Below are 21,207 nucleotides of genomic sequence, written 5' to 3' on the forward strand. Positions count from 1 at the left end.
CTAAATATCCATAGGGATATAACATAGCTCGCTATGAAGGAAGTCACTCTTAGAATGGGTGCATTAATCTTGTTTTTTTCTTACTAAATGCATGACAGCTAATATATAAAAACAAGGTGCTTTTAACGGATTGAAATTATTTTATGTTTACAAAATATTCTTGGGTAACGACGCATTTCAAATATGCAACTTTATGAATTTATTTTATGTTAGCACCTATCTGAATGAACTAATATACTGTTCCTATGAATCTTGTGTATATTTTCATTAATGCTTTAGTGTTCCATTGAAATACTGTCATCGCTTTAAGAAGGAATTAATCAATATTGAATGGGTTCGTTTTTTTTTTCTTAAATGATTCTGTATAAAATTTGACCATTAAAGATTTCACGTTAACTAGTAAGTAAGTAAAATCAGTGTGTTGGTTACTCAGACCTTCTATTTACTTTCTCTGTATTATCACGGATCAAAGAGAGGAGCTCCCTGGGGTGTCAGTAATGCTGCTCACACTGCTATTCCTGCTTCCTCCATAGACAATAACAATATAAAATACTATACTGTCTGTCCACTGTTTGAAACTTTCTACTTTAAAAAAATCAGCTCCAGCCTCTATTGTATTGGGTGCTTTCTGCCTTGAGGGGACAAGCAGAGCAAGGGATTTTACACATCAACCCACAGTTTTTGTTCAGTACTTTTAGATGGAGTATATGGTATGTTTGTGTACATATGCATTATAATTTTTTGTTTATTTACTATTGAGGGAGAGAGAGACTGAGAGAGCGGGGGCATGGGCGGAGGAGGGGCAGAGAGAGAGGGAGACCCAGAAACTGAAGCAAGCTCTAGGCTCTGAGCTGTCAGCACAGAGCCCGCCCGACACGGGGCTCAAACTCACCGGCGTGAGGTCATGACCTAAAGTGAGGTCAGACCCTCAACCGATGGAGCCACTCAGGCACCCCCCATATGCAGAATAATTTTTGCACTTTATTTTTCTTCATTGAAGTAAAGTTTGCCTAAAGAAAAAAATATTGCAAATAGGTAGTTTAATAAATTTTCACTTGAATTAACTCACTCAAATCACCAGCCAATCAGGTACAGCCTTAGCAGTGCCTCAGAAGCCGCCTCCCTCATATTTTTCTTCTTGTCACTCTCCTCTTCAGAAAGGTGCCCAGTCGTCATTTCTAATAGTTTGGTTTATTTCATTTAACTTGAAACTTTCCATAATGAATCAGTAGTATTTACTGTTTTGTGCGTAGATTCAATCATTCACTGTGTGTGTGTGTGTGTGTGTGTGTGTGTGTGTGTGTGTGTGTGTGTTGAGTTAGAGAGTTTCATCCGTGCTTTTTTGGTTGAAGGATGTTTGGACAGTTGTCAGTATGAGGTTATGGTAAATAGTGCTACACACATCCTAGTATATAACTTTTGGTGTGCTTATGTATGCATTTTGTTGGGTACGTTTATCACGTGTGGAATTGCTGGATCACACAGTAAGCATATGTTCCTTTTGAGAGGATAGTGCCATGCCATTTTCCAAAATAGTTCCACCAATTTACACGTAGAGCAGCAATGTATCAAGTTCCAGATGCCTCCATACTTTTGACAAACACTTGGCGTCTATTCCAGGCATATCCACATGTATACCTGGAATAAACCGTGATTTATTAACCTTTATATGTCACAGAATTTGGCTTGCTGGTACTCAGGTAAAGGATTTTACCATCTATGTTTATGAACTAGTTTACTTGATCGTAATGCTGTTTTTGGATTTCTACATCAAGGATGCGCTGGTCTCATAACAGTGTTGTTTTGTTCTTTTGTTTTGGTTCTTGGTTGCTTTTTGTCTACGGAAAAGGTTGGTAAGTTTAGCAAGTTTGGTATTATTTCATCTTTATCTGTTTATAACACTCCACGCATGAAAACTTAAATTTCTGGGCTTGATACTTTGTGGAAAGATTCTTAGATGATAAATTCAATTTCTTTAGGGTCTACAGAACTATTTAGTTTTTTTTATTATTTCATCTTCTGCCAGGTCTGTTATATTGGATACTTGGATGAATTTCCCAATTTCATACAGAATGTTAAATTTATTGGCATAAATTTGTTTTTATTTTCCCCTCTTTTTTATTTCTGATATTATTAATCTTCTTTATCTTTCTTTTTTTTTCTTGGAGGTTTTAAAAGTTTACTAATTTTATTAATACTAAAAATATTTGTCTTCGTTGATTTTTGCTTTTATTTTTTAAATATTCTTTTTTTGAAATTCCTTAACTTATTGTTGTCTGTCTTTTACTTATTTTGGGTTTCATTCGCTATTTTTTCCCCTAGCTACTTAAAGGGGAAACATAGAGCATCCATTTTAAGCCCTACTTTTTTTCTAACATAAGCATTTAAAGCTATAAATTCTCTTCTAAGGAATGCTTTAGCTTTTAGTACTGAATGTTTAATTATCATTCAGTTTGACCTATTTTTAATATACCTCATTTGATCCCTGTATTCTTTTTTAAAAATTTTTTTTTCAACGTTTTTTATTTATTTTTGGGACAGAGAGAGACAAAGCATGAACGGGGGAGGGGCAGAGAGAGAGGGAGACACAGAATGGGAAACAGGCTCCAGGCTCTGAGCCATCAGCCCAGAGCCTGACGCGGGGCTCGAACTCCCGGACCGCGAGATCGTGACCTGGCTGAAGTCGGACGCTTAACCGACTGCGCCACCCAGGCGCCCCTGATCCCTGTATTCTTTAGGAATATCATTAAACTTTATACAGCTGGATTTTTCTACTTGTCTTCTTGGTATTGGTTTCTAGCTTAATTTTTCTTTGTGACCAGGTAGACTATTCTGACTGATATCAAAGGTTTCAAATTTGTTGAGGATTTACTTTAGATCCAAGCACCTGGTTATTTTTTCATAAGATATTCTAAGTATATTTGAAATAAATATGAATTCTGCCCTTATTGGGTGAGATATTCAACTTATTTCAGATCAAGTTTGTTAAATGTGTTCAAATATTCTTCCTTCCTTCCTTCCTTCCTTCCTTCCTTCCTTCCTCCCTCCCTCCCTCCCTCCCTCCCTTTGTTTCCTAGGCATCACAAGACTGTGGGGGATTTTTTTTTATTTTTGACGTTTTCAACCTAGCTCCACAGTCTTCACGCAGCCCCAGATTTCAGCATATTTGAGCCATACATCTGAGTCTCCTCAAGTTTTTAATTTGTCCCATCGGCCCTGTACTGCTTTTCAAAGCTTGGTGAGTTTCTCTTTACCTTTGGTTTGTTTTGAGCAATCCAATTCACCTCATACCTCGAATATGCCCCCAAAGAGAGAAAAATGACTGCAAGTTTATCTCCTTGTAGAAATATTCCCCCATGTAGAATTGTGATTTAATGTTCATTGTTTCCACAGATCTCTCCTGCATTTAAACATACGACTTTTATTTATTCACTTAACTTTTTCAGAAGTATCATTATTCTTCAGTAACCTAAAATGTTGTACCTGGAGCTTCACTAACATATTTAAATGTGTATTTGTAATATTGTGATGAAAAAAAAAAGGCATTTAAATATATTGCTGGATTCACACTAACTGTTGAGTTCTCTTTGTTTAACTGTAACCAAATATCCTTTGAAGTCAATATGCTGGCATGAATATATCTATAATTGCTTTATAATTTAAAGTTTGTATCTCCCATGTGGAACCTGTGCTAGGCAGCTTCTGATAGATGGTCTCTAATGATCTCCCCTTGATGTGCATCCCTGCATAATCCTTTCGCCTTGAATGTGGGCTGGATTTAGTGACTCACTTTTAGAGAAGATAGTGTGACAGACAAAATGGGAGGTGTCAGTTTTGACAATAGGTTAGAGACATCTCTTCCTCCACATTCTCTGATCTAGCCTTCCTCCTGTGAGTGAATCAAAACACCATGCTCTGGGAAGCCCTGTGGATAGTCCCATGTGGGCAGGGAGGTAATGACTGTAGGAAACAGTAATGTTGACATTAGCAGCCTGCTAATAGCTCAGTGAGTGGGCACAAAAGCGGACGCCCATCCAAGCCTCCAAATGCTGTAGTCCTAGCCAACACCTTGATTTCAGGCACCTGGCTAATTCATGCTGTTTTCCCACCCCACAAATACTGTGAAATAATAAATAGTTTTATTTAAAAAAGTTTTTAAATGTTTGTTTATTTTTGAGAGAGAGAGAGAGAGAGAGAGAGAGAGAGAGAGAGAGAGAGAGAGAAACAGAACATGAGCAGGGGAGGGACAGAGAGAAAGAGACCCAGAATCTGAAGCAGGCTCCAGGCTCCGAGCTGTTAGCACAGAGCCCGACACAGGGATTGAACTCAAGAACAGACAGATCATGACCTGAGCCAAAGTCTGACGCTTAACCGACTGAGCCACCCAGGTGCCCCAATATTTCTTATTTTAAACTCCTGAGTTTTGGGATAATTTGCCACTCAACAAGAATTAATAATACAGATGTAGACATTTCATGTAAATCCTGGTTCCCATGGCTTTTCAATTTGTGATTAAGCTATAGCACCTCCATAAACCAGTTTCTGCATCTGTATAAAAGGTAGAATATCTACCATAATGACAAAAGAGGACCCAGGGAAGGGGGAAGTCTTTTAGAAAAGAATGCTAATTTATTTGCAAGGAGCTTTGCAAGGAAATTTTGACTTGGGGTTGCTCGCTTGCCAATAAAAGGAACAAAAATCCAATGTCTTTAAAATAAAGACTACCAAGTTGTCAAGGTTGTTAGTCAATAGTTGTCAATAGTTATTAGTCTATTTGTGGTGGAAAGTAGCAGATTTTTGCATGCTATCCTATTTCCAAAAGTCCTCAGGTATCAGAGGTATCAGAATTCAGGTATCAGAATTGCCAAAGTCAGAAAGAAAGTTGTTTTTGTTAGTAAACCTTGCTCAGGCCAGCACTCCCCTTAAGGAGCTATGCTTTATTTTACTGATCCAAGGTTAAGAGGCTACTGTTGTGTTGTTCTCATTGTTCATCTCAGGATACAGTGTGAGTGAGTGTGCGTGTGTGTCTGATTTGTAGTATGTGATCTGTTCATGGTGTAGGAAAGTTCAAATATTGGTTTTATTCCACATGGGTGAGGCTTAATGGAGATGAAATATCTAAAGAAGCCTTCTTCCCTTACACGTCATGAGAATCTTTTCCTGGGCGGAGAAAAAACATTTCTCTTATCAGATGCCCTCCATTCAGTTTTGAATCCTTTCTTTTAATTTAAAGATGTCTCACCCTCCTCAGTTTTCTGCCCTCCCCAATTTATGTTTCTGTTTACAGCCAGTGTTTCCATGAATTCACCTGTAGCTCTAGTTTTCATTCCATCTACACTGGAGTTTCGTCCTATTCTCTCCCCAAATGATTTACGCTCACCCGAATAATGACTCCTCCCTCTATTTTCTGCCATTGCCATTTAATTTGTCCTATCTGTGCAACACTAGTTTCTAATTAACTTGATTTTTAGCAAGTTTAAAGCTCCTTGTTTGCTCTTCGATGTTATTAGATACTTGGCAAGTTGAAGTTGAAAAAGGCTGTATTTGTTATTCCACTGCAAGATGGTAAATGTTGATTAGAAATGGAATGCCTTGGGGTACTGGGTGGCTCAGTCGGTGGAGCCTCCAACTTTGGCTCAGGTCATGATCTCATGGTTCATGGGTTGGAGCCCCATGTCATTCTCTGTGCTGACGGCTCAGAGCCTGGAGCCTGCTTCGGGTTCTGTGTCTCCCTCTGTCTCTGCCCCTCCCCTACTCACACTCTGTCTCTCTCAAAAATAAACATTAATGTTTTGTTTTTTAATGGAACGCCTTGAAGGTTTCAGCAGAACGTAGAATTGGGACGGTGTGTTACAAAGCATCTTAGAATTTAGAGAAAGTGGGAGAGTCCGTGGATACATTGAACTGTGTTGAAAAGGCTAGAGTACTCATTCCTTGAAAATCTGTGAGGGCAAACTCAGGATGGTACTAAGGAAAACCCAGAATGTGCTGTTGGAAATGGAGGCCCAGTTCAGAGGCGCATAAAGAAATAGTTTGCCCAGAGCTTAGATGAGGCTAGGCTGGCATATTCTGAGCACAGAAACTAGGAATCAAGTGTGTGTTGTTGGAGGGAGCATCTCCAGAGAATTCAGCCTAAAGCTGAATAGTTAAGGTTGAAACCCTGTGGGAGAAAATTCCTGTAAAGAACCCAGGGAATATAAATAGATAGTTCTCCTGAAGGCAGAAGCAAGGAATACACAGCAGAAAAGGACCCTGAGGCTTGGGCATTGGGGAGAAATGTGTAAATGGAAGAAAGAGAAACTGATGCCTCCCAAGATAAATAGGACACATGTTTAACAATACGCCAAGATAAATCTGGTGTAGCACTCTTGAAGTTTTCAGGAATCATAGTTTCAAGGGCAATTCTGCACGGCTCCTCGTCACACCCTACCTGGGTACAGGAATACCCTTACATCGACCTTGACCCCGGGAGCCTGCTTTTACTGGCCATGGCCCTGGGAGATACAAGGTGCCTCTCCTATTGCTTTGCAACTCAAATGTTTACAAAACTTGTTATTCTTTTGGTCTCCTATTTGCCTGTCAGTGATTATTCCCTCTTAGCTTCAGTTCTACCCTAGGAAAGAGCACAAACCCAATTTTTATGGTAGCCTCCACATGTATGAGTTTATTCTCTGTGGCTATTCTCAGTGTCAGTGGAAATATCTCCGCTTTCATTATTTATGTCACATGGTTTTGGAATCCTCATCATTTTAATTGGCTTCCTCCTGGAAGACTTCAGCTGTCATTTTTTTTGAAATGGTTCAGGTGCATTTTCTAATGGTAGTTCACCTTGCATATGAAAAATGCTTATCATATTATTAAATGAACAAGAAGTGATTAAGTGGAGAATGTGAACCATTGACTTAGCTCTGTGCCTAGGAAACAACGCTTCTGTTTATTGCCACTAAGGCTCAATTACCTTTAGTTTATGCTTACTCGCTTTTTTACTGACCCTAAAGTGTTTTTTTGTCAGTGTTTGCCCACTTCCTGTGTGAAAATGCATTCAGATCTTTTTCACCTTGAACCACTGTGATCTCAGGTCTCTCTTGCTTATATTTGTTTAATTGATTTTTTTTTTAAAACCTAAATTTAGAACTTAGTAGTTACTTTCCTTAAACTGTGCTTAGTTAGCTTTAGTCTAGTGTACCAGGGAAATAATTTCGAATCTTGATTTTTTTGTGGTATTTATATTAGTAAAACTAATCTTCTGAGCTTTTTTCTAAGTCATGGATTTAAAACATTCCTAGGATAGTCTTATATCATTGGAAACATCCACAATAAATGACCTCAGTCCATTTGAGTTCAGTTGTTTAGTGAGTGGTAAATTTTACATAGCTGTGCTATAGCTTAATTCACAACTTCACCTTTTCTTTGCAAGACCAGATGCCCTGCGAAAGGACCTCCTGAAATCAGAGTTATCCATGGCCATCCCCTGATGAATCAGCCAATCAATGATGACCTTAAACACATTGACAGTCATGTAACCCTTACGGGTGCCTAGTGGATATCTTTTTTGTTTCATGTTTGAGAGTAGTTATTTTTGAACCCTTGACTCACTGTTCTTTAGTTCTTAAGGACTATAGTTCTCACTGTTCTATAGTTTTTTAAGGATTTTCTCATGTCGGTGTGTGTGTAAATAAAGAAGAGGGGGAGTCTATAAGGAAAGTTTATCCGTTTCTAATCGTTTGCTTTCTCTAATAGCCACATTTTGCAAATATTTCTAGTTGTGACTATAATATTGTTGCATTTGCTTTTTATACATTTTGGGGGTTAGTTGCATGACACCTGAAATCTTGAGCTCATTTGAAAGTGTTAAAGCTCATGCTAGCATCTCAAAACCAATTTAGGCCATATATTGCCTCCTGATTGCAAGGGCCATTTTCATCGCTGGGTTTAAAAACAAATGAACAGGGGCGCCTGGGTGGCGCAGTCAGTTAAGCGTCCGACTTCAGCCAGGTCACGATCTCGCGGTCCGGGAGTTCGAGCCCCGCGTCAGGCTCTGGGCTGATGGCTCAGAGCCTGGAGCCTGTTTCTGATTCTGTGTCTCCCTCTCTCTCTGCCCCTCCCCCGTTCATGCTCTGTCTCTCTCTGTCCCAAAAATAAATAAACGTTGAAAAAAAAATTAAAAAAAAAAATAAAAAATAAAAACAAATGAACAAAAACAAACAAGAACAAAAGAGATAGATTACAAATAGATTTAACTTGATACATATTGTCTTGAACATTTTTTTTTTCTGACTAGGGCTGGGAGGAACATTGCTAAAGGAGGCTATATAACCCCCTAAGTTTTTAAAGGGAGAATCAGTGACTCTTGATAGCTAAAGAAATAAGACTCAGCAGGAGTGCACTGTGTTTTGAGAATCAGCCATTTCTTCCTGCTTTTCTCTAAGTAACAACTTGCCTCTACTTTGAAAGTTGAAGTATTAGTGAGCAAATGAAATTTCCCTAAGATGCTGTCATGGGGCGATCGTCACTTCAGCTATCTTCCTAAAATTTATGTGCATCAACAAATGGTGAATTTTGTGTTTAAACATTGAACTTAATGTTTCTTTTCATTGGCTTTTCCATCCCACCGTGATGCACAATTAATCTTTAACTAGACTTACAAAAGGATGGAGGACTTGGGATCCCCCAAATTTTTCTAATCAGAAAAGAAAAAAAGCCACAAATGGTAGATACTCTAAAGTGATTGGAAAAGTGGGTTAATAGAGTTTAGTTTTCTTTAGGATAATCTATTAAAGCCTCACTCTTGCTTAACATACCTTAGGGAAGAGCCAAGTGCGAGGCAGTTCTGAGCACAATTCTAAATACAATTGTACAGTTTACATTTATTATTTTCCTGCTGTGATTAGATAATTAGTAAGGTACTTTGTGTTTAGGTGAATTTTCATTAGAAAAGCAGTAGAATTAAATTGAAATGGCGAAAGTGCCACTTATATCTTCTCTTCTTTAATGTGTTGATTTCTTCATGCCAGTCTTCAAGGATGAGCTCAGCGTGTGTTCTCACATAATTTAAACTTTATTTCTTATAATTAAATCTGAACATATATTGAAATCAAGGTTACCTTGCTCTTTTAAGGGTATTCCTAGTGATTACAAATGAACGCGATCAATTTTAATAAACTAAAAAAGGATACCCATTGTCGTGCATTAATTCAATGTGTGGTAACAAGTGATCCCTCAGAAGAAAAAGGACAATTTTGCTTCTCTGTCAGAGGGAACCCTTGATTTCTGTGGAACAAACATGCATTTTCATTGAAATCAGTTATGTCAATAAAGGGTAGATTGCATATGACAGGGGAAAAAAAAGTTTATATTCTTTCAAATTCCCATTTGACAGATGCTTGCATTGGGGAGATATGCAGAAAAATGAAGAAAAAGAGAAAGAAAAGAAGGCTGAACCTTATGTATAATGATACACGTTAGTGGTATTAAGGGAAAGGACTAGCGAGAAACAGAGTTGGTCCTGAAGAGATGCTAGATAAATTTACATGAATGGTTGAATAAGTGAATGCGTGTCATATGAGAGTGTTTGTGAAGATGGCAATCACCAGAAAATACCTGAGGAATAAAAACAGCGGAAAAGGGCGCCTGGGTGGCGCAGTCGGTTAAGCGTCCAACTTCAGCCAGGTCACGATCTCGCGGTCCGTGAGTTCGAGCCCCGCGTCGGGCTCTGGGCTGATGGCTCAGAGCCTGGAGCCTGTTTCCGATTCTGTGTCTCCCTCTCTCTCTGCCCCTCCCCCGTTCATGCTCTGTCTCTCTCTGTCCCAAAAATAAATAAACGTAAAAAAAAAAAAAAATTAAAAAAAAAAAAATAAAAAATAAAAAATAAAAAAAAAACAGCGGAAAATAGGGTACTAAGAGTTTTGATAAATGAAGATAGTGGTGGCATTTTGGAGGGAAGTAACTAGTAACCCGGATTTGGAGGACAGTCAAGGGCATTGTTCAGGAGCAGGAGGAAGCACTGATAAAAAGACACAACCAGCCAGGAAGTTCTGACCCACAGGGCCCACAGGGAGAATTCCTTATGTTACCTAGATGACTGTAGCCATATCGTGGCTTTTTTGGAATGATACTGAATTTTGCTAATGGTTCCAGCTAGCTCTTGTATTTGAATATAATACAACCTCTGTCAGTCTGAAGGTGAGTGAACATACTCCTTTTCCCTCTCCATTGTCTCTTTACCCCTGCTTTGACATGCTAATGAGGCAAAAGTATTTAGAAACACCAGACTGCCCTTAGAGCATATATTAAATGAACATAATGAATAGACATTTTGTATATCTTCTATTGTTACTAGAAGTTGAAAATATAGCCATGTTGTATTGTGAATTCTACATATTTTAAACTTCCTTCCATCATTTCCCCATATTCTAAATAATACAAGTATCATAATTGGAAAATGTTTAATTTCACAATACTTAAATTAAAACCTTTCATTACCACACTAGAGTAGAATCCAGACATTTTCTAGTTTATTGTGTTCACTCCCATAAATCCCCAGATAATCCAGTTTTTGAAAACATAAATTTTCCACCAAAGGTAGTACCATGCATTTAAAAATGTAAGTGATCCATTTATTTTCCTAAAGGATTTTATATATTCATCCAAAAGAGTAGGAAAATAAATTACCCACCAAAATGAATTGTTTTAAATATTGTAGTACATTCTCACTGTTGTAACATCAACCAAAATCTTAGGATATTGAGAGGTTTCATTTTTGATTTTCAAACCATTTCTCTAGAAGCATTATGTACATAATGATTAAAAGTAAACAATCAAGTTATTGTTGGTTCATTCATCAGTCAAAATGTATTTGTTGCCTATTCAGCTAGGAGGATTTGGTCCAAACTTGCTCCTGACCTAAGTGATTTACCACACATATACACTGTTTTTATTTTTTAATTTTTTTCATAAAGTTTTTATTTTTTAATACACTGTGTTTATTATTCAAAATTACCTCAGTAAGATTTTTCATTTAAAGCTACACATCATAGATTTAAAAAAAAATAATGTTTATTTTTGACAGAGACAGTGTGAGCAGGGGAGGGACAGAGAAAGAGGGAGACCCTGATTCCCAAGCAGGCTCCAGGCTCTAAGATGTCAGCACAGGGCCTGATGCGGGGCTTGAACCCATGAACCATGAGATCATCACCTGAGCCGAAATTGGTCACTCAACCTACCAAGCCCCCCCAGGTGCCCCAGTATACATCATAGACTTTTAATGTGGCTTATGACAATATTGTTAGATCTATATGTGATTAAATATATTTCACATTTTTGTGTTCCTCTTGTTAAAGAACAAAATTTACCTCAGTAAATTTTAAAAAGTGTATTGACATTGTTAAGCAATTCATGAATTAGGCAACATTCAATCTAGCAGATATGAGATCCAAAGGGTTGTATATAATTTGAGAGGGTTTTGTGGATCACAGTGAGAAGGAAAAAGGGAGTTACACTGGGCATATATTGATTGATTATAGAAGGGTTACCTTCCTTATATGAAGCCAGGATAGGTAACCTGTGTAGAGCAGATCAGCACTGATTGGTTGACCTAGGCTTTCCTTTCCTGGGAGATCCAAGCATAGGAATTTAGTTAACCTGGGTTTGCTCATGTGAAGTTAGCATCAGTGACTCCCTCGTAGGCCTAACACTAGGATTAGCACTCCAAAGAGGCAGATAACTCAAAATGATTAATTCAAAAGTAATTTTATAAGGAATAAATGAGTGATGGATTTATATCTAGAGGTTAAAAATAGCCAGAGTTCCTATCCTTTTTTGCTATGTTATATTTGTACAAATAGTCAGTAGATGGTTGATGGTGGGGGGGGTGGTTGGGAAAGAAACCCATACTCAGAGTCTGGTCAATCCATAGAAGCCACCTGGTACCCCTTTGCTTCCATGACCTTCACATCCTCCCTGTTTTTGGTCAGGTATGATCATTTTATTTAGGAAGGATTACATTTTATTTAGGAAGGTAGGCTTTATGGAACATGTCCCCCAGCTTTTCAAAGTTCACTTTAAACCACTTTGTTTTATGAAAGATTTACGTTGGTAACGCTAAGGAAAAGAAACCCAAAGATTTTTGCTTTAATAAAAAAAGCTATTACCTACCAATGTAGGTCTTTCATTAAAGCAAAGTGGTAAGAGATGAACTTCGAGAAAGTGGGTGTACTTGTCACGTTCCGCCATTTTGACTTATGGAAGACTTCACATGGATACTCTAAAATAGTGGGGGAGCCTGGATGCAATCTCCATCTCTTTGATGGGAACGTAGCTTAATTTTTCTGTGCCTTGTTTGATTCAGTTGGAAAATGATAATAATTTATTTGCCCTACCCCTTCATTGAAGGCTGTTTGGAGAATTAAATGAGGTTATCTCTGCAAAGCACTTTGAATAATACTGGGTATTCAGCAAATGTTAGACGTTTTTCTGACTGTTTCACTAAAGTAAAGAATGTGCAGATATTTGGCACAGGTTCACTAATAAGGCAACTTCTTCATTCTTACTCCAAGGGAGGGGAGGCTTTTTATTTCTGCTTCTCTGCTATAACAACTGATCTTATCCAGGTAGAGTGAAGGGTTAAGTTTTAAAATGCAAGTAAAGAAACCAAAAACCCACTGAAGACACAGTCATCCTAAAACACCCCCATTGGCAAATGAGAAGTAAATGCCAGTCAAGAATCCATTTTGTATCAGTCTATGAGTTGTGTTGACAACCCCTGTGCCTCTGTTCCTTGTACCTTAGTGGGGCATCCTGGCAAAAGGTCAAATTTCCTTGTCTCCTAGCCCAGGGGCCACGTAATGAAGCAATATCCTTAGGTAGAAAGAGGAAGTGAAGCAAAGAGAGTTGATGGCGTGCCGGAGTAGTGGCAGTGGTTGGTGATCCTGTCACTCGAAATCCAGCTGGTCCACAGTACTCTAGATGTTGTCACTCAATTGTAAGAGTTCACGTATTTACATACGTTCTTTCTCCATTCTCTCTCTTTTTTTTAATATTTAAAAAAATTCAATGTTTATTTATTTTTGAGAGAGAAAGAGACAGAGACAGAGCGAGTGAGCGAGCATGAGCGGGGACGGGGAAGAGAGAGAGGGAGACACAGCCTCTGAAGCAGGCTCCGGACTCTGAGCTGTCAGCACAGAGCCCAACGCGGGGCCCGAACTCACTATTCATGAGATCATGACCTGAGCTGAAGTCGGACATTCAACCGACTGAGACACCCAGGCACTCCTTTTCTCCATTGTCTCTTAACCTTAAAACGTTTTACCCAGTACCTCACTTTTGGATATTTCTGCCACTAGGAAGGTTTGATGTTGCCCGAGTGAAAGCTGAAGGAAGATAGGCAGGTAATGGAATGAGATAAGGCTTTGGAAATGGGGAACTGTCCAAACATATAGGGTCTAGTAGGTTAGGAATGAATATATATATATATATATATATATATATATATATATATATATATTTTATCTTAAACCTAGAGAGAAGCTATGGAGACATCTCAACAGGAAATAGACATGCTATAATACAAATTGGGGAGGAGGAAATAAATTAAATTACAGATGCAATCTTCACAAAATGCATGGCCTTAGGAGGAAAATAGTGGAGTTTGGTGTGATGGAGAAGGAATTTCTTCTTCCTTGGAGAAGAAAGTCAGAGATCATTGCTGGTTAGTTTGACCTTGGGACACATCAGATTAGAGGATGACAGAGGCTGGGTCTAATTTTCACTTTATCAAAGAAGGTGTGATTTTCAAGTTTGTGAGATACAGGCACGCTATTCTTCAGGCAAAGTAAGTACAATAGTTTGAAGCCTTTCAAAGATGGTGCCATTTTTACTTACAAAGAGCTTGAAGGAAGGGTTGTCCTGAAATAAGAGATGAAAATGGGACATTCCAGGTAGAAGTACATTCAGGATAAAATAATATCATAACAAGGGGAAGAACCATTTCAGCATTGCTGGCTTGCTGTACAAGCATGGAACTTGCAGGATACTCTTATGAAATTGCTTCCTGTTGCTTCAGGACTGCAAAAGTTCACAATTTGTTTATAGTTAAGCTCAATACTGTTATTTTGCATTAGTATATCTGCACGCCAAGGGATGTATTTTCAAGGGAGATCCAGTTCTTGGATTTTGCTGTCTCATTAGGGTAATATTGTGGTAGTCGCCAGCCTGCAATTAGAAACTATATTTTTCATTAGAGTGAGCTGTGGACTGTGACTTTTGGTATTCTATCGTGTGTCACAGGGGGCACTGCACCAGAAAGGTCATGCCGATAACATGAACAAAACCAATAAGATAGCTCTCCACTAAGGTTAGTGCTATTTAACATTGAAAGGTTGTATTTATGTTAGAGAATTAAAAGAAAGTAAAATCATGACATCCTAGAAATGTTAGAGCTGGAAAGCTCCCTAGAGGCACCCAAGTGAGCTTAAGGTTAAGTGACTACTCCAAGGTCACAAAGCTAGTTAGTGGCAGGATTTCTTTCATTACCTGTGCTTTCCAGTTTTCCATTTTGAGCTTTCCCCACCGTCAGAGTGCTTTGCATGTAAAAAAAGTCAAAGCTTTTCATTCACAAAGTCATGTAAAACGTCAAGGATGAAAAACTTTTTTTTTTTATGTTACATTTCATATTCCTACTTGTGTCAGTGCAAGAACCAAATTGGTGTGTGTTGGGGGGTGGTTGTAGAAGGACTTGAGAAACATGCACACTCAAGAAGTAAGGTGGTCGTCAACTAGAGGCAAGTCCATATGCTTTTGAACTCACAGAGAATGCTTAACTTATTATATAGCCCCTGTCTTTGTTTATTTTCTAGTAGGCAAGTAATTTCCTTACATAGGCGCCTCTAAGTCACATTCATAGAAGTTGAAAATGATGAGTGCCACGAAGGGGTCGCTGATGCTGTGCAAGTCATTCAAGGGAGGAAGAGACTATGCCCGCTGAGAAGCATGGGGAAGGTGTACAGACATACTGTCATTAATTCTGGTCATAAAAGATGGAAAGGATTTGGAAATGTGATGAACAGGTTGATGGCACATTTGGAGAGGAGGTAGATTAGAAGGGTAAACACAATGGCTGGAAATAGAGAAGCGTCTGGTTTCGCTGTGATTGGGAAGGGCTTGGACTGGACCCTACTCCTTAGTGTCTGGGTCACCTTAAGGTATTGCACATCTGCCTTCCTCAGCAGCAGCTGTTAACATTCCTTAGCTCTTTCTGTGTGCACTGTTACACACACCGTCTTATTTTACTTGTACAATAACCCTAGGCAGTAGGTAATACTACAATATCCACTTAGAGAAAATGAACTTGAAGTTTATTTGGTCAGGGTTGCAATGGTGGAATGTCATATTCCATCACATGTAGAGATTCTAGCCACACATAGGATGTGGCTTCAATCCCAGCTCAGTATCACTCCCAAACCCATACCTTTCCTTTTTTTACTATTCATTTTCTTCCCATAATATGATTAGATTGTGGTTATGCATATGAGATCGGGTGGCTGATATAATGCACACAACAGGAAATGATGAGAATCTTAGCTTTTTAATGTATTTTTTAAATTTTTTAAAATATTTATTTATTTTTCAGAGACAGAGTCCAAGTTGGGGAGGGACAGAGAGAGAGAGAGGGAGAGGCAGAATCTGAAACAGGCTCCAGGCTCTGAGCTGTCAGCACAGAGCCCGATGTAGGGCTTGAACGCACGAACCTCAAGATCATGACCTGTGCCAAAGTCGGAGGCCTAACCAACTACATCACCCAGGCTCCCCAAGAATCTTAGCTTTTTAAAAGAAGTCTGCGTGAAAATGTTAGGGTCCAAAGTCAGGCAACCCAGGTTTGACTTCCAGCTCCACTCTCCTCACCCCTACACTGGTTGTGTGATTTTAAGCACAATCTCACATAGCGTCTCCTAGCTAAGAGAAGTCCTTGTCTTTGTGTGCGATAGCCTTAAACTCCTATTGTCTGTGGGGTTTGTGCTCCTGTTCACCAGGTGATGTCTTACCTACTGGGTTTTGCAGTTGAAGTCAGGGGCTGTTTGATCCATTACCTTAGTAGCCTCAGCCTATCCTCAGCAGCTGTTCAGAGCTCAACAAAGACAAATATTTGGCTCGATTCAGTGATGACTCTGCTGCCTTCACTTTTCCAGAGCCAGCCTTGTCACACACTTTTGTTGCCCCTGGAAGTCACACTGTGACAGAGGGTGGAACTTCAGGAAAGGTAGAGTCATGAAGGCCCAGGGCTTCCCTCTGCCCATCCATGTGATGGCCACCTGCCTATTGACAGTAGCGGGAGAGCAGAGTCTGTGAGTTCCAAATACATTGTGGGTAGGCCACTTCCACTTCTGGGATTTTCCAACTAAATATTTAAGAGTCTGTTGTGTCTGATCACTTGATGTTCTCACTTTTGCTCACTGTCTCCACATCATTTCCTAAATGACTTAGGTCAGAAAAGAATAGACTTTCCTATGCCTTGAATAGCCTTTAACAATTAAAGTGTTGACCTATAAATTAGATGCTTTATTTTTCTTTCTCATTGGCATGTTTAGGAATTCAAAGAGCACTTAGCAACTCACTGAATTAATAGGCAATTCTTCCAGTTTGTTTTTAGATCTTTTTTCTATCAGTATTCTGATATGTAGAGAACCATAGAAATATAGATCAGATTCAGTATTCTCAATAATTTATCTGAAATTATTGAACAGGGACAATGCAAATTGCACATTCCCCCCTCTTTCTAAAGTCAAATGTGAATGCTAATTAACAGTTTAGTGGTGAATAGTGCCTTAGGGTTGTTGTCTTCTTTGGTAAGATAAACAGAAGAGATATTTTAAAGTCAGCTGGATTTTTAAAATTTAAAAGTTTAATTGTGTTTCTCATAATTTTATTTCCTTATAACAGACTTGGATATATATTCATCATACTTAAAAAGTATTAAAAACATGAAAAGCAGGCTCTAATGTCAAGGCAGTACAATCCATTTGGCCATTATCTGTATTATAAAAACTGTACAGGGCAGTGATGTGGATGTAATGATTTAGAAAGTTATAATTCTAAATGTATGGGGATGTGTTGATTTAGGTATGTTAATTGGTGTGTGTAGTAGACATTGGTAGTATTTCTGTCAAATTTTGTGGCCACATATATCAATGCCTCTTTGATTTTACCATGCTGCAACTACTGTGGAATTAGTGAGAGGTAATTAAGAAAATCTTCTTTTTAACTTTCTAAAGGGAAGAACAAAAAAATACATGTTTAAAATTTTTTGTATCTACAGGGCATCTGGATGGCTTAGTCTGTTAAGTGTCCAACTCTTGATTTCATATCAGATCTTGATCTCATGGTTTGTGGGATCAAGTTCAATGCTGGGCTCTGTGCTGGCAGTGCTGTATTTCTTTGGGGTTCCCTCCGTCCCTCACTTGCTCCCTCCCTCCCTCTCTCCCTCTCTCTCTCTCTCTCTCCCTCCCTCTCCCTCCCTCTCCCCCCACTCTGCCCCTCCTCTGCTTTCATGGCTCTCTCTCTCAAAATAAATACACATTTAAAAATTAAAATAAATAAATTTTCATAGCTATAGAAACGAAATGCAAAACCTATATGAAACATATGAATTTAGAAGATTACATCAGTATGTGTTAGGTCTCTATACCCATTGGTAATTGAACTAATTTCTTTATAATTTCCAAAACAGAAAACATTCATAAAACCAATCTTTAATAAGACATGTAAGTTCACTTGCTTGGGTGACAATGTCAATAGATTAATAAAAAGAAAACCAGTGTAGAGAGATATTAAAAGAGGAAGAAAAAAAACGGAAAAAAAGATGTTAGATGAGGTATAGCAAACCACCAACCCATAACTAACTATTCCCTCAGGATGTGTCACTGGGTCTTCTGATTTTAGGTGAGTAGTCTGCCCAATGATGGATTGACATATTACAGATGGGGTATTTATACTCATGGCTTAGGATCATAGTGGTCCAAGTTCAAAATGCTGGCATCAGGATTTGTACCCATACACTCTGGCATTACTCCATGCTATTTGTTGTTCCTTTGTCTGCCTCCCTGTGAGAAAACTTTAATGTACATAAGTACAATATGGTGCAGTGATTTTTCCTGAAGACAGTGTATAATAATCCATCTCATTTGTTTCTGAATATGACATACCACATCATTCATTCGCATGCACGTTCATTCAAAAGTACTCCCCGGATGCCTGATGTTCGCCAGATACCTGTGGGCTCTGAGGATGGGTCAAAGAAAAAAATACGAAGTTCGCACTTGGGCTTTGTAGTATTGTATCATATTTATATTGAGTTATCAACTAACAGCATATTTTTATAAAACTAAATCCTTTCACAAATCTGAATAGCTTTCATATAAACAACAGTTTAAAATACCACAGTTCACAACACACCGTTTAAGCTCTCAGAATGGTATAGATTATTCTAAATTTTAAGACCTATCAAAGGTATAAAAGGAAGACACTCTTCCAGTTTTAAGTCTGTACCCTTTTACGTTTGAACACTTGGTTAGGTCACTTCTCTTACCAGACAGGAAGGCAATCTTTTCTCTGAGGATTTCCTCCCCCGCCCCCCACTCTAGACATAGAGAGCAGCTTTGGGGCTGGGAAGCCACACGTAAATGAAGGGTGGAAAGTAGGGAAAATGAAGAGAGCATTGGGGAAGTGAGATGTTCCAGAGTCCCACAGGTACCCCTCGTTTTGAGCTTCTTGTAATCTTCTGCCTGCCCGACTGTGAACACATGAATGAATGAGCTTGACTGCCTGGTGGGTTCTTTCCGAGCAAGCTGTCTTTTTCTCCGCTGGAACACTGAAATTTTGTCTCCAGTACTCTCAAATTCCCGTTCTTGAACTAGTCTCAGTCTTTTCGGGGGACAAGGTCAGCTATGCCATCAAAACAACTTCTGTGGTACAGTAGGTTATATCCAGGTCCATTGAATCTACAGTGAATCAACCCTGTACTTGGTGTGAACAGGAGAGAGAGGGAGCAGAAGAGGCAATCCTATCACTTTCCCTACAAGAAAAAGTATGCGGATTGGACGCTGAAATGATGTTCAGAATTACCTCTAGGTAAAATGAAGAAGATCACTGAAGCAGAGTAGCAACAAAAGGCACGTTCAGCAAGTGATGAACATCTCGAGTGAACTAGCAGGTATTGTGCGCAGTGGAGGCAGAGAGGGTAAAGGAGTTTGCCTTCTGACAGGTTTTACATTCCAGACCTGAAGTTTGCATTTGTGGAGTTCCACCATAGAACACTGCAGCTGGAGAATGTTTTCAGAAGTTTTCCTTTAGGCCAGCAATAGTAGAAAGGAGTCACCAATGATATCATCTAGAAAATTACAGTTTCAATGTCTGTAATGGTCATTGGACCATATGTAGTGCTTACTTAGCCCCGATCTGTCTTCGGGAGTCCATCCTTTCCCCCAGAGAAGCCCTCACTGCCTTTTTTCTTCTTACCTGCTCCTCAGATCTCGCCTGTCCCATATTCCTTCAAGCTTCTGCCAGTGCTCTTTCGCATTTTCTGATGTTCCTCTGAGTATGAGAGAGCTCTGTCTGACAGGTCAGGGGAGTGGTCATTTGCGTTGCTACCAACTTTCACAGTTGTGTGCCCAGGAGGACACCCCCCACCCCCACCGTTGGGTATTAGACTGCAAAGCCTTTCACATCTCGTGAAACCTGGTTTAATTTTTGTTTTCAAAGCTACTATATACACACCCATTAAAAAAATCAACTCAATCAGTATAGCACAAGGAACATTTCCTACTTCCAGAACATTTTTAAATGGGTCACTGGTCTTGATGCTAATATTAAAATTATTAAAAATATGTTTAAAACATATATTCAGCTAGATTTATCTTGGTCTTCATTTTAATGTGCAATATATGATACCAGGAGTGAAAGTTTTAAGTCTGTTTTTTTAGCACAAGTTTTACATCTGTTCATTAGAATGTTACCTTATAGAATGTATTTTTATATACTTAAGGAAAGAGGGTTTAGAATACTAGTAAAGGAAAAAATAATACCTCAGAACACATCCACTATATGTTTGGTTCATAGTAGTTACATAATCTTGATGAGCAAAAATTTTTAATGAAATATCCATAAAAGTGTGATTTTTTAAAAATGACTTAAAAGTAAGGTTTTGGGGGCGACTGGGTGTTTCAGTCCACTAAAGGTCAACTCTTGATTTTGGCTCGGGTCACGATTCCAGGGTCGTGGGATTGAGCCCTGCCTCGGGCTCTGCACTAAGCATGGAACCTACTTGGGATTTTTTCTTTCTCTCCCTCTGTCCCTCTGCCCTGCTTCTGCTCTCTTGCACATGCTCACTCTCTCTCTCTCTCAAAAAAAAAAATGTTTTGGGGCGCCTGGGTGGCTCAGTCGGTTAAGCGTCCGACTTCAGCTCGGGTCACGATCTCGCGGTCCGGGAGTTCGAGCCCCGCGTCGGGCTCTGGGCTGATGGCTTGGAGCCTGGAGCCTGTTTCCGATTCTGTGTCTCCCTCTCTCTCTGCCCCTCCCCCGTTCATGCTCTGTCTCTCTCTGTCCCAAAAATAAATAAATGTTAAAAAAAAAATGTTTTGGATGTGTTATACCATGCTTTACTGAGTATTGGAGTTTCCCCATCTAATCTCTGCTCCTTAAAATCCTGGAATAATTACAGAGAAAAAAAGTTTCATGATGGTCAGGTCAGCAAGTACATTTATTCCAACAACACTCTGAGACTTGTTCAGTGTTACTAGTGGAATATTGTCTCCAGTATATTGTGTGAATTGTGTTAATACAATAACAGCTCTCATTCCATGGTAAAGAATGGGGGGGGGTGGTGATGTTCATGTCCAGTCCTTATTTTCTTTCTAACATTTATGTTTTACCATATTTATGTTTATATTTAAATCATTATCTCTAATCATCTCTGAATCCCTTGTACCCTGCATAATTTATTGTTAGGGTTGGTTGCACATAACAGAAATCCAAAAACAATAGTGACTTCAACACACATTAGTTTATTCTCCCATGTCAAAGGAGTTGAGAGATTGAAGGTCAGGTGCCATTATGTTACATCCTGGAATAAATCATGTCCCTTGAGCCTAGTATCCTTCTGTTCCATTGTTCCTAGATTGTTGGCACTTCAGTCATGGCACCTGAGTTTCAGGTAGCCCA

The sequence above is a fragment of the Lynx canadensis genome, chromosome B1 (assembly GCF_007474595.2).
Source record: "Lynx canadensis isolate LIC74 chromosome B1, mLynCan4.pri.v2, whole genome shotgun sequence".
NCBI lineage: Eukaryota > Metazoa > Chordata > Mammalia > Carnivora > Felidae > Lynx > Lynx canadensis.